General features: G+C 39.3%; 1 pseudogene; it reads left to right on the forward strand.

Moving 5' to 3' along the window:
* Positions 1-3,252: 3,252 nt before the first annotated feature.
* LOC119819848 lies at positions 3,253-5,428 on the forward strand (annotated as a pseudogene).
* The last annotated feature ends 7,630 nt before the right edge of the window (positions 5,429-13,058 follow it).

The following is a 13,058-nucleotide window of genomic DNA, read 5'->3' on the forward strand; positions in this document are numbered from 1 at the left end:
AGCCTATGGTTCATGATTATAGGGAAGCTAAGTAATAAGGTAAACCCACAGAAAAATATATATAGACCCACCTGGAAATTGGAAATGGAGAAGATTGACTGTCAGGGGTAGGAGTATGGGGTGGAGTAAGATGGGAGGGTAGGAGGATAAGAGGAGGGGAGAGGTAGAGGGAAGAAGAGAACTTGCAGGAATGGGAGAGTTGAGATGGAGGAAGGACAAAGTTGAGACCAAGGAAAAAGATTTTGTTTGAAGGAGCCATTATAGGGTTAGCAGAAACCTGAATCTAGAGAAATTTCAAGGAACAAAAAGGAATGACCCCCATAGGAGCCTGAGCAATAGAAGAGAGGGAGTCTGAACTTGTCTTGCCCTATAGTCAGATTGATAATTTTCTTAAATATCACCACAGAGCAGCAACTGATGGAGGCAGAGGCAGAGACTCACATTGGAGCACTGGAATGAGCTCCTGAAGTCCAGTTGAAGAGTGAAAGGAATGAGAATATGAGCAAGAAGATCAAGACCATGATGGGTTAACTCACTGAAACAGTTTGCCTGAGCTAATGGGAGCTCACCAACTCCAACTGGACTGGGAAGGAACAAGAATAGGATCAAACTAGTTCCTCTGAATGGGGTTGACATTTGCATGGCTGGGTCAGACTGGGGGACCACTGGCATGGCACCAGGATTTATCCCTACTGCTTGTATTGACTTTTTGGGATTCTATTCTCTTCGGACGTATACCTTGCTCAGCCTAGATATGGTAGGGAGGGCCTTTGACCTTCCATAAGGCAATGTTCCTTACCCTCTCTGAATAATAGATGGTGGTAGGGTAGGAGGGTATGTGTAGGGAATGGGAGAAGGGGAGGGAGTGGGAACTTGGATTGGTATTTTTTAAAAATAAAATCTAATAATTTTTTTAAAAATGGAATAAGTGTTTTAAAGTCTAGTCTCTTGAGTTCCTTATATTTGAGTTCTTAGTTTGGAGATCAGGCCTTTGTCTGTTGAGGGGTTGGTGAAGATTTTTTCCCAGTCAGTAGGCTGCCTTTTTGTCTTAGTGACAGTGTCCTTTGCTTTACAGAAGCTGCTCAGCTTCAGGAGGTCCCATTTATTCAATGTTGCAATGGATGAGTGTACCCCTTGTCCCATCTGTCTCCTTGGCTGGACAGAGGCCTTGATAATGACACCTTGTTTGTGGTTTCCTTTGGTTATTGTTGTGTTGAAGAGCAAACCTTGTACAAACTGTATGAGCTCTTTACACTAAGATTTCTCTTCAGCCTCGACCTTTATTTTCCCTTAACCTACTTGAGCCTCCTGAGTAACTGAGATGGGGGAGGGAAGAGAGGAGGAGGGAGGGGAGGAAAGGTAATGGAGACTGATTCTGCTTTCCTACACAATTCTTTATACCAAGCTTTGAAGTGAATGTCTGGAAATTAGACACATTGAACTGAAGTAAAAATTTTAATTCGTTAGAGAAATAAACATGATTTGTTGTGAAGGAAAAAAAATGGAATAAGTGAAGGACTCCACTAGCTCTTTGTTGGATGGGAAGATGGGTCCCAGATAAAGTTGCCTACCAAGTTATTTGATATTTACCAGTGTTCCTAAATCATTTGCTTTCTGAATTTATTGTTTTGAGCCTCAGTTATATAGTTTATATCATTTTCCTTTATTCTTTGGGATATCTATGTATGATATTATTTCATCTAGCTCCTCCCAAATCTGGCAAACATTGGAGCCCTACCAACCTTATACTATTTAAGCATGGTTAGTGCTGCCCATATACGCATGTGTGTGAACCCATGGACTGCAATATTGGAAACATACCAGTAACCATACCCTCTAAAAAGAGGGACTATATCCCTTGTCCAGAAAATACATTTCCATCTGCTTCTCAGTAAAACGTAGGGGCAAGGAATTATCAGCCATATCTATACCAGTGTTTTGGCTGGCTTGACTCTAGTTAGGATTATACAGACATCAGCCATTATAAGTCCATGACTGTAACATTCATGACATGTCGAGAAGACAGCATTTCACAGCACCTGTGTTCCACTCCTTACCTTCTTCCCTTCTCTTCTTCATCAGTGTTCTGTGAGCCTTGGAAGAACTTAAATGATTCTGTAAATCATATATCATGCAACATATTAAAGATTAGGGAGAATGGTTTCTGCCTTACAGAAAATCCAGATTGTGTGTTTGAGACTCTGTGTATGTGGTGTTCTGAATTCTATTTTGTAGGCTCAGAACTAGAATAGAAGTCAAGAAAGGAAAAGACATCTTAAGTGAGGGGCAAGAGGGAAATGACACAGCGCAAGACAGAGATTTTGAAATGAAATGTTGGGTGTAGTGAGAGAAAAAGAATGAGTGAGTAGAAAGCATGAGAATTCAGGAAAATAAAAACAGACTCTTCTGACAATACAAAACTGATGCTAAAGTTTGGGGTTTTGTTATGAAAATTAATTAAGTGCCCCCATTATTCTGACTATATAAATATGCAGAAACAATAACTGACATAAGAAAAATTGAAGACAGCCATGTGTTGTCTGGTATCAAGCTGGGGGGAAAAGGCATAGTGGGGAATACAAAGAGATCTTAGGGAAAATTTTGGGATGCATAGAATTAAGTGCTGCAAATATAAATATATCTCCATAGCAATTACTGATAGAAAGATAGACTACCACAAGGAATGTTTCATTTGCAAACTTCCTTGGGGCATAGGACAGCATTTCTCAGAACTGAGGAAAATTCAGAAAAGTCTCACGTGTTTCTGTCACAGAGAAGTAGTTTTACTTAGAGGCAGGTGTGACCCTACCCAAGATCTACCTCAGAAAGAAGCCATGTCCAGCAGAGACAAAGGGACAGACAGAGATAAGATCTAGAAACACAGCAGTGTGCAGCTTGTCAATTGCACATTGATCCTAAAAAGACATGACAGTGTGGAAACACAACATTTTCTATGCATATGGTGATAAGGGAACTAAGTACAGTGTGGTGAATCCTTAAGAAGGAAAATGTGTACACAGCTATGTTATTGCTTCAATTTCTATAATTGTCATCAGTGTGTATGATGAGTTATATCTGTGATGAGTACTACCTTCTGCCCAGGTCCAAGTACAGAGCCTGTTATAGCAGGAAGATACGCAAATAATGCTTCTTTGTGTCCATAAAAACGAGACCTGCCCTGAACCTGCAGCTCTGGCAGTGGAGACCAGATCCTCCCAGTCAGGGTTCAGCACTGAACACAGACTGCTCACCATGGACTTAGGACTTATACTGATTTTCTCTATCCTTATTTTAAAAGGTAATTTATAAAGATGAAATACTGTGTGTTTTGTGGACACGAGAAAGAAAAAAAAATGTCTTGTGTCAGTTTTCTAACCAGAATTCATTGTGTTTACAGGTGTTCAGTGTGAGGTGCCGTTGATGGACTCTGGGGGAGGCTTAGTGCAGCCTGGAAAGTCCCTGAAACTCTCCTGTGCAGCCTTTGGAATCACCTTGAGTGGTTCTGACATGAACTGGTTCAGCCAGGCCCCAGGGAAGGGGCTGGTGTAGGTCGCATACATTAATTACAATGGTGGTACCACCAGTTATACTGACGCCGTAAAGGACCAGTTCACAATCTCCAGAGACAATGCCAAGAACACTCTGTACCTTGAAATGAGCAGACTGAGGTCTGAAGACACAGCCATCTATTACTGTGCAAGATACACAGTGAGTGAATGCTACTGTGAGCTCAGACAAAAACACCACTGTGGGGAACATAGGACCAGCAGGGGGCGCTGAGATCACATAGGGTCAGAGAAGAGCCTGCTCAGAGAAGCATGGAAGACTGAACTTCCCTGTGTCTGCACTGCCACTCCATATCACATTTAGGGATTTTCTCTATATGTATAGTGTGTATTATTCCTTGAATGTCCAAATGTTTATTCCAATTTCTTTTCCTGTCTGTTCATGTGTGTTTATTACAGTGTTTCTCCTTGATTCCCTTTAACTGTCTACCTATCCCTCTCAATGTCTCTCTCTCACACACACACATTCTCCCTCTTTCTCTTTCATACTTTTCCCTATCTCTCTCTCTCTCTCTCTCTCTCTCTCTCTCTCTCTCTCTCTCTCTCTCTCTCTCTCTCTCTCTCTCTCTCTCATTCTGTGTGTGTGTGTGTGTGTGTGTGTGTGTGTGTGTGTGTGATGACATATGATGTTCAATCAGCCTCTGTCTTTCTCTTTTCAATGTGTGGCAGACACTGTTTCTCATATGTGCAGTCTGCTGTCATTTTTGCCTTTTAATTCAGGTATATGGGTTGAACATGAATAGTGAGATTTCATCAGATGCTGTGGTTCAACTACACAGTAGTCTTGAAAAGGTCATGGAGTCTAGACTCAGAATAGGAATCACTACTGTTGGTGAAGTTTCCCTCTACTCCTCCTTGTCCTCTTCCTTCTGTATTCTTTGTCTGGTTTGATTTATCCTCCCTACCCCAACATTCTTGAGATCCATGCTCAGTAGATTGATCCTTTACAGAATCCATTATAAGGGTTGGGCATCAAGGAAGAAGAATTTGTTGTTCCTGGTGTATATTTTAGTAGTGCATAAATGCAGTCATCAAAAATTATTTTTTGTAGAAAAATATGATGTTTTAAAAGATACAGCTTGGCTTGTAGCTCTGTGGTAGAGTACTTTCTGATCATGTGAAATATTTTAACTTCAAGAATCAGAGTCACTTAAAAATAGGAATTAAGCACTTAAACAAATATCATTTCTCACTTTCAGAGACTTAAATGAGGCACTCTCATGGCTGGAAAAGGAATGGAAGTCCCCAGAATAGGAGGTGCAATTGAGAAGTTGGGAAGAAGGAACAGTATACAGGAGTTCATCTCTTGGTTTCCATAGCAATCATTTCATCCAATGTTTACAGCACCAATCACACAGTTCTAAGTATTTACACATCATGAATCCAATGCAGGGTAAAGACTGTAGCAGGGGTGGTCGGCCGTCAATGGGAAATAACCAAACTAGCCTTATATGAAATACTCAGCTTTAATAAAAGGAGAAAATGGGAAACTTACTGAGCCAGAGATCCAGCAAAGAGCAGGGAACCAATAGAGCAAACAGCCAAAACACAGATCTTTTAAAGGTATTTTGCACCCAGAGGGGTCATGCCCCTCAGACAAGGGATTGGTCAGCTACCCCATCAAAGGACAATGCTAGGATGATTGGAAATGCTAACTCAGTATACTGTATGTGCACTGTATATGGTTTTCACATGTATCTCAAGGCTAGAGTTAAGATTGAGTGTATTTATTAGTTGATTTCTATTATATTTTTGAGACAGCATCTCACAGTGAACCTGGAGCGCACATGTTCAAATACAATCATGGAATGACAAGTCTTAGAGAACCTCCAGTCACAATGCACCCAGTTCTGGGTATATAGGATAAACCATCACACCCAGCTTCTAAGCTAAGTGTTGTGAATCAAGCTTTGATACTAATACTGGGAGGCTGGCATCGTACCACTCAAGCCAACTCTTGAGCATGGATATTATAACTATACATTGATATAAGAATTATAATCTGTAAAAAGCAAATATGTGTATTGTATAATACTTTTTAAAAAAGAAAATGCATTTCCAATTATGGATTTTTAAACCACTGTCTATATGAAAATGAATGCCTTGAGTCTAAATGCTTATATATGCTCATAAATAACACTTAAAACTGACCATTATGGAATTCTGGTAATGGGGAAATGGTAGGATCTGCAAAAGAAGAGAGAAAGTAAATAATTATCAGAATATATTCTGTTGGAAGTTTTTCAAGAAAATAAATTCATTAATTATCAACAATGCCTCATTTGGTAGTTGGGCATAGTGAAACATCCATTCAATAGGGAGACATAAACAAGAAAATCTCTCATAGCGTGGTCTATAGAGAAAGTCCAGGCCACCCAGATGACCCTGTCAAACAAGGAAGTAAGTCAACCCCTCTACCTGCGAATGGAAGAGTGTTTGCGAGTATTGCTGTGTAAGATGGATATGGAACTGTATCTGGAAGTGGGACTTTCATTCTCTCTGTGTGTGTCTCTGTCTGTGTATGTTGGAATGTGTGGCTGTATCTAGAAGGGAAACTCTGTGTGTGGCTGAGGTTGCAGTTGGGAAGCCTGTCATGGTCCCAACTTCTTTACTTTCATGAGAAGAATTTTCTACATGTGATCTATTAATGTGATCAACACTTTGAACAAAGCCAACATGTAAATGAAAGGGTTTCTGCCTTTCTGTCATCTTAACTCTCAAAATACATCATGTGGAAAATCAGGACATTAAATCAAGAAATGCCCTTCGACTGAAGAATGGATAAGGAAAATGTGGTACGTTTACATGATGGAGTACTACACAGTAGAATAAAATAACAACATCGTGAATTTTGCAGGCAATTGGATAGAGCTGGAAAACATCATTTTGAGTGAGGTGACCCAGACCCAGAAAGACAATTATCACATGTACTCACTAATAAGTGGTTTTTCAACATAAAGCAAAGAAAACTACCCCACATATCACAATCCCAGAGAACCTAGATAACAATGAGGACCCTAAGAGAGACATACATAGACCTTATCTACAGGGGTAGTAAAAAACAAGACAAGAACTCCTGAGTAAATTGGGAACATGGGGACCTTGGGAGAGGGTTGAAGGGGAGGGCAGTGGAAGGGAGTGGAACAGAGAAAAATGTAGAGCTCAATAAAAATCAATCAATAAAACAGATAAGAACCTGAAGGCGAGAACTGAATCAGAAAGCATGAACTCTGTTTACCAGCTTGGTCTCTGTGGTTGTTCAGCCTGCTTTTTTTTTTTTTTTTTGAGACAGGGTTTCTCTGCAGCTTTAGAGCCTGTCCTGGAGTTAGCTCTTATAGACCAGGCTGGTCTCGAACTCACAGAGATCTGCCTGCCTCTGCCTCCCCAGTGCTGGAATTAAAGGCGCGCACCACCACCGCCCAGCTTTCAGCCTGCTTTCTTATACAAACCAGGAACACCTTCTCGTGGAAGCCATCTTCAGCATCAGCATTGGCCCTCCCACATCAGTCATTAATCATGAAAATGGCTCCCACAGTCTTGCCTGCAGACCAATATGATGGAGACATATTTTCTAGCTGAGGTTCTTTGTTCCCTGATGACTCTATTTTGTATTATGTTGATGAAATTCTAACCACAACACAAATGGACAGGCTGGTATCGTCATGATAACATGGACTATTAAATGAGTGCCATTGTCCACCATATAAGAAATAAAAATGACTGATGAAACACTTAAGAATAAGGATCTACCTCTCAAATCAAAGATAATTATAAGTAATGTGTGACTTTACCATAAACTCATTCCCTTTGCAAATGGCTATTGCTTAGTGACTTCCTTCTAGACAGATTCACAGAATCAGAAACCCAGGGAGGAAGAGAGTACAGAATACAGATACAAGCTGTCTCTCCAATAGTCAAAGTAAAAAATATGTGAATAATAATTCAACCTATACCAAGTTCCCAAATATAGTATTAGAAATATGTCTTTATTTCTCTGATACACCTTCCCTAATTGTGTAACCACAACAACATACCCAAAATGAGACATAATAAACATGTCTGAAAATATTCTTCTAACTTACTGAACATCACAAATAAGGAGAACACCGCACTCATAGTGTTGGTTTCCCATCAGTATTTGCAATGATGACTGCCTCACCTTTGTTAAGTTCTAGCTCCATCACTGTAACTCACAGTAAACAGAATATGCACAACAAACTGAGGGACATATAATATGGGGTACCAATAAAGTAAATGGATGTTCTTTGAAATGTGGAAGGGTAGGATGGTAACAGCTCCTCATTTCCCTTCCCTGGTGATTTATAATACCAAGGCATGGGAAAAAGTCCTGCAGTCCCTTGTCCTCTATGGTTATCCTCAGCACAAGGCAAATCAGTTCCAACTGTTCAACTATACCCCGCTTCCATGTCTTGTCATTACATAGGTTTTGCTGTCTTTTTATTACTTCAGATCACATAACCCTCAAGCCTTGCTGGATGTTACTTCTTTTCATGAGGTGTTATGAACTTCTGGCTTTCTCATCCATCAACAATGCAATAATCATAAAGTGTGAGTTATTATGTGTTACAACCTGAGGACAGAGAAAGAGAAATATAAAAATACAAACAGAAAAAAGATGTAAATAAAGATGTTAAAGGGAACTTTTCCAATTTATGAATTTACAGAGACATTAAAATGCTTTGAGTAAGTGATCTTCAGGTAAGGTATAGTTATTAAAGTACAAATGAAATGCCACTACACCTTTCAATGGGAACATGGTTATGCTAGACATTGGTTAATAATGTGTAGGATCTGCAGAGAATTAGAAACAAAGGCCATGTGATCATCAATAGATGAGTTGTGTGTAAATGGAGTGGGATTTTCATTTGGAACAGATATTTTTTGTACTTCCATGTTTATTTCCTGATACCACAGTTACACTATCTCTCCATCTGGATTCTCCGTCTGAAAGCCTGAGCTCCATATAGTTCCATAAAGATCCCCTCAATGAATGATGTTTCTACCTCTCACATTCCCATAGTCCTTATACTATGTGCCATTAGCATGTAGCTTTTCCTTGAGTGAAAGTGGGGACTTGCAATGAATCAGCTCAGTCAGGGCACTAGGATCGATGGGACGGGGTCTCAGGAGTCGGTGGGTAAGGAGTCAGTGGATGACAGACACAAGACTACTAGGCATGAGGCTCATCATATATACAGAAAAAAATGCTTAACAGAATGTATTGTTTTTCATGTGATACAGATTATTCTTAGAATCATTATATCAGATACATGAGAATAGATTTTCATCAGATAGATGTCCCTGGTATGAGCCTGTGATTGGACATGTTTGTCATGGCTTGGCATTTGTTTTGATGTAAAACTTTATCTAGGTTATGAATTCATTGCATTTTGAGCTAAGGGCAAGCAGTCAGGGATAATAGTCAAATAGTCTCTAGTCTTTTTATATTTCTGCAATATATGGAGAAGAATTTCTTTTCTTCTCCTCCATGATTTTAAATCCATTTCAAACCTTTCCCAAAACCAATCTCAAGATGTTCCAGACATTTATCTCTCTCTTCTTATACTTATCCCATCTTTGCTGAATCTGTCTCAATTCCTTAATTAAGTTTGCATTTTGTTCTTTATTTACTAAGCACCACGTTAAACCTGTAAATTTTTTCTCTTAAATGTTAATCCATCATCTTCCTTTAGCATCATATACTCCTGTAAAGGGTAATGGCTCATCAGTAGACTCTGGAAACATAAACTTACTATCTTTCCTTCCAGAAGAAATTAGACTGAATTCCTTAAAACATAAGTAGGTAATGCCAAAATTCAAGGACTCCAATGCTGGAAGGACAGCACACACACACACACACACACACACACACACACACACACACACACACCTTCTCTGCAGGTAATCTTCCTTGAAGATTGTGCCATATCTTACATGAGTGACCACACAGACTCCACAGGAGGTGGCATTACAGGAACTGAAGCTAAATTAGTCAGAATTTTAAAATTTACTGAGGTATTTTCATCATACTACCCATCTCTGCTTAGTAATGTATATCTTAATGTACATTACAAAAGTTGTCTTGTAAGTAAAAACATTTATTTCTCTCCTGAGGTTCCCATCAATATTACATCATACAATTTTTAAGCCACTTTGAAGCTCATGTATTGAAATGTTTATGCTTTCTGGATGAGTTTTCCTGGTACATTTCATCCTTAGAAAAATGCTCACTGAAATTTTATAATGGATTTTATATTTTTAATAATTTTCTAATCTCATAGATTGTCTGTCTTCAGTCTTCCTGGTCAAATACCTGAGTCTTCAAAGGTGTAGAATCTATGTCATGAAGCATCTTTGCTTCCTACTGTCTTCAAACTCAGCAAGTATTTAAAAATTTTTCATTAAATGTGCTTTTTACAAATTTATAAAACATAATAGTTTATGGTTATTGTCATTTCCCCCTCCAGAGATTCTACAGTTATCTCATAAGCCTGTGAGGCCCCATGAATACACCTGAACTTTCTAATCACTCCTACCAATAGGGAATTCCCAAATTCCCATTCTCCATCCAACCAGTATTTTATATTTCTCTTCCTGGTCTCTGTTTATTGAGCAGTCCCCAGAATAGAAGCACAGACTATCAAGGGCCCTCTAATTTTCTCACTAAGCCAGCAGAAAAATACAATGAATGATCTTACAACTTTTACTTTGTGAACATCTCCACCTAGGAACATCATAAAGTCTCACTTATAAATACTCCACTATTGTGTCTCAGGTCCTTTCAGTTAAGATTCTTTAGAGTTATATTTTCACCAATCATTGATCCTTCAGTTGCCCCGTGTGACAAGGAAGTAAAAGTGGTAAATTTTCATTTCCTCCTGGCCCCGGACTCTTCCCCAAACTCATTCTTTACCCTGCACATTTTCTGGTTTTCTACAATTTAAATACCCCCAATGTCCTGCTTTCAGTATATCTGGTGTCCTTAGATGGCTAAGATAACCCATTTAGTGTCCTAGCTATACTCACTTGTATTCTTGCCATCTCCCTTAACATCATCCAGTGAGGAACACTGCCTGTTTTGATCATTTTTAGAACCTAGATTATGTGTTTGGTGATTAGCACTAAAAACAGGCCACTCACCATGGACTTGAGGCTTAGTTCACTTTTTCTTGTCATTATTTTAAAAGGTAATTTATATAGATGAGACCATGTGTCACATGTGTGCATGAGAATGAACAAATGGATTTTGGTCAGTTTTATGATCAGATTTCTCTGTGCTTTCAGGTATCTAGTGAGAGGTGCAGTTGGTGGAGTCTTGGGGATTCTTAGTAAAACCTGAAGAGCTCCTGAGACTCTGTGGATGCATCTTCAGTAACTATAACATGAACTGGGTCTGCCCAGCATGAGGGAAGGGGCTGGAGTGGTTTTCATGCATTAAGGGTGGTAGTAGTTCAACAACTACTATGCTGATGCCATGAAGATATGATTCACCATCTCCAGAGACAAGAACAAGAACACTCTGTACCTGGAAATAGGCAGTCTGAGGTCTGAGGACACAGCCATGTATTATTGTGCAAAGTACACAGTTAGTGAATACTACTGTGAGTTCAGATGCAAAGTCCCTGCAGGAACCTTAGAACCAGCAGGGGGCACTAAGAGCACACAATGCTCTGGGTCACAGAAGAGCCTGTTGAGAGAGGCAAAAAGGGCCAGACAGCTCTTTGTCTGTGCTGATTCTCCAAATCACACTCAGGATTCTCTCTACAGGTTTAATGTGTAGCAAGCCTTGAAGTGTCCAAATGTTTATTTAAATTTCTGTTTTTCAGTTTGATAAGTGTTCTTTTATTTATTTTATTCATTTTTACTTCATAAAATTTTATTTATATATGTATGTATTTGCTATACTGTTTTTCTTCCTCTCTCTTTCTCTCCCTCTAACTCCACCCCTGTGTATGTGTGTATTTCTGTACATTTTGATATGTGTCTCATTCATCTGCCAATCTGCACCTTATGGTAAAAACAAGTTATGTTAAATGGCCTTGTTACTGGAGGCTGTTTCATTCATCTTCCAGCCTCCCAGCCTCCCAAAATAATCACACAAAAGCTACATTATTTAAATCACTGCTTGGCCAATCACTTAAGCATATTGATAGTTAGCTCTTATATCTTTGGTTGAACTATTTCTACTGGAAAGATTTCAAGATTTCAGCTGGTGGCTCACGTCTTTCTCCTCTAACAGCTACATGGAGTCTCACTGACTCTGCCTACTCTTGACATATATATACACTGGTGTAGGAGGGTCTTCTTGTCTATGTGTTACTTTCATTGGTTAAATGAAGAGACTGCGCAGGCCTTTCGATAGGGCAGAAATTATGTGGGCAGAGTCGACAGAACAGGATTCTGCGAAGCAGGCAGGCAGAGAGATTGCAGCCATGGTGCCAGTCTCCAGGTCAGACATGCTGAATCTTTCTCGGTAAGCCACGACCTCGTGGTGAAATACAGATTATTAAAAATGGGTTAAATCAAGATGTAAGAATTAGACAAGAAAAGGATAGATGTAATGGGCCAGGCAGTAATTTAATTAATACAATTAATGTAATTATTTTGGGGGATAAGCTAGCCGGGTGGCAGGATGCAGCCCACTCTTCCTACAACACTACACCATGGCCTGGATATTCCAAATGGCTAGACTGGTTGATCAGTGAGTAAAGTGATTAGGCTGTCTCCATATCCCATGGATGAGAAAACTTGTTGGCTACTGCACAGCCTTTTTTTGTAGCCTTGAAGTCTTGAGCTCCTAGTTAAGATCCCAATCAAAATTTCTGCTTCAGCAAGAACCTGATCTAAAGATTTATTTCCACTGCCCCATTTTAGTTGCCTTTTAAATTTAGGGTGTACTCAGACATGAACAAAATGAAAACTATCATAGAAGGGAGGACTGATTCTGTGATGATCAGCATCAGATCTAGAAGAAACTAAAGAAACAAGAGATTGTAAACCCTAGATTCAGTTTATAACCACATGTGAGTCCAGAGGACCCTGTGACCTCTGTTTATCTCCATGATCACTACATCATCCACACATAATCACATATCCATAATTCAAAACAATGTATTTTCATGGTGGTGGTGGTGCACATCTTTAATCTCAGCACTCAGAAGGCAGAGGTGGCTGATCATTTGAGTTTGATGCCAGCCTGGTCTGCAGAGCCAGTTTCAGGACACCTAGGACTGTTACACAGAGAAACCCTGCCTTGAAAAAGGCAACAAAAGTATTTATTAAAAGAATTACTCATCTAGTGTTGGTAGTTAATTTGATGGAAGTGTTCTTGTGTAGTATAAATACTGTTTTGTTTCAAAAGAAACATTTCAAGTATTAATTTCTCATTTTGAATAATAAATGCTGTGTTTGAATCATCACTATTTACTGTTGAAGGTTAGAACACCTTTTCTCATGAAAAGTACTGTCTCA

Source organism: Arvicola amphibius, chromosome 7 (assembly GCF_903992535.2).
Source record: "Arvicola amphibius chromosome 7, mArvAmp1.2, whole genome shotgun sequence".
Classification (NCBI taxonomy): domain Eukaryota; kingdom Metazoa; phylum Chordata; class Mammalia; order Rodentia; family Cricetidae; genus Arvicola; species Arvicola amphibius.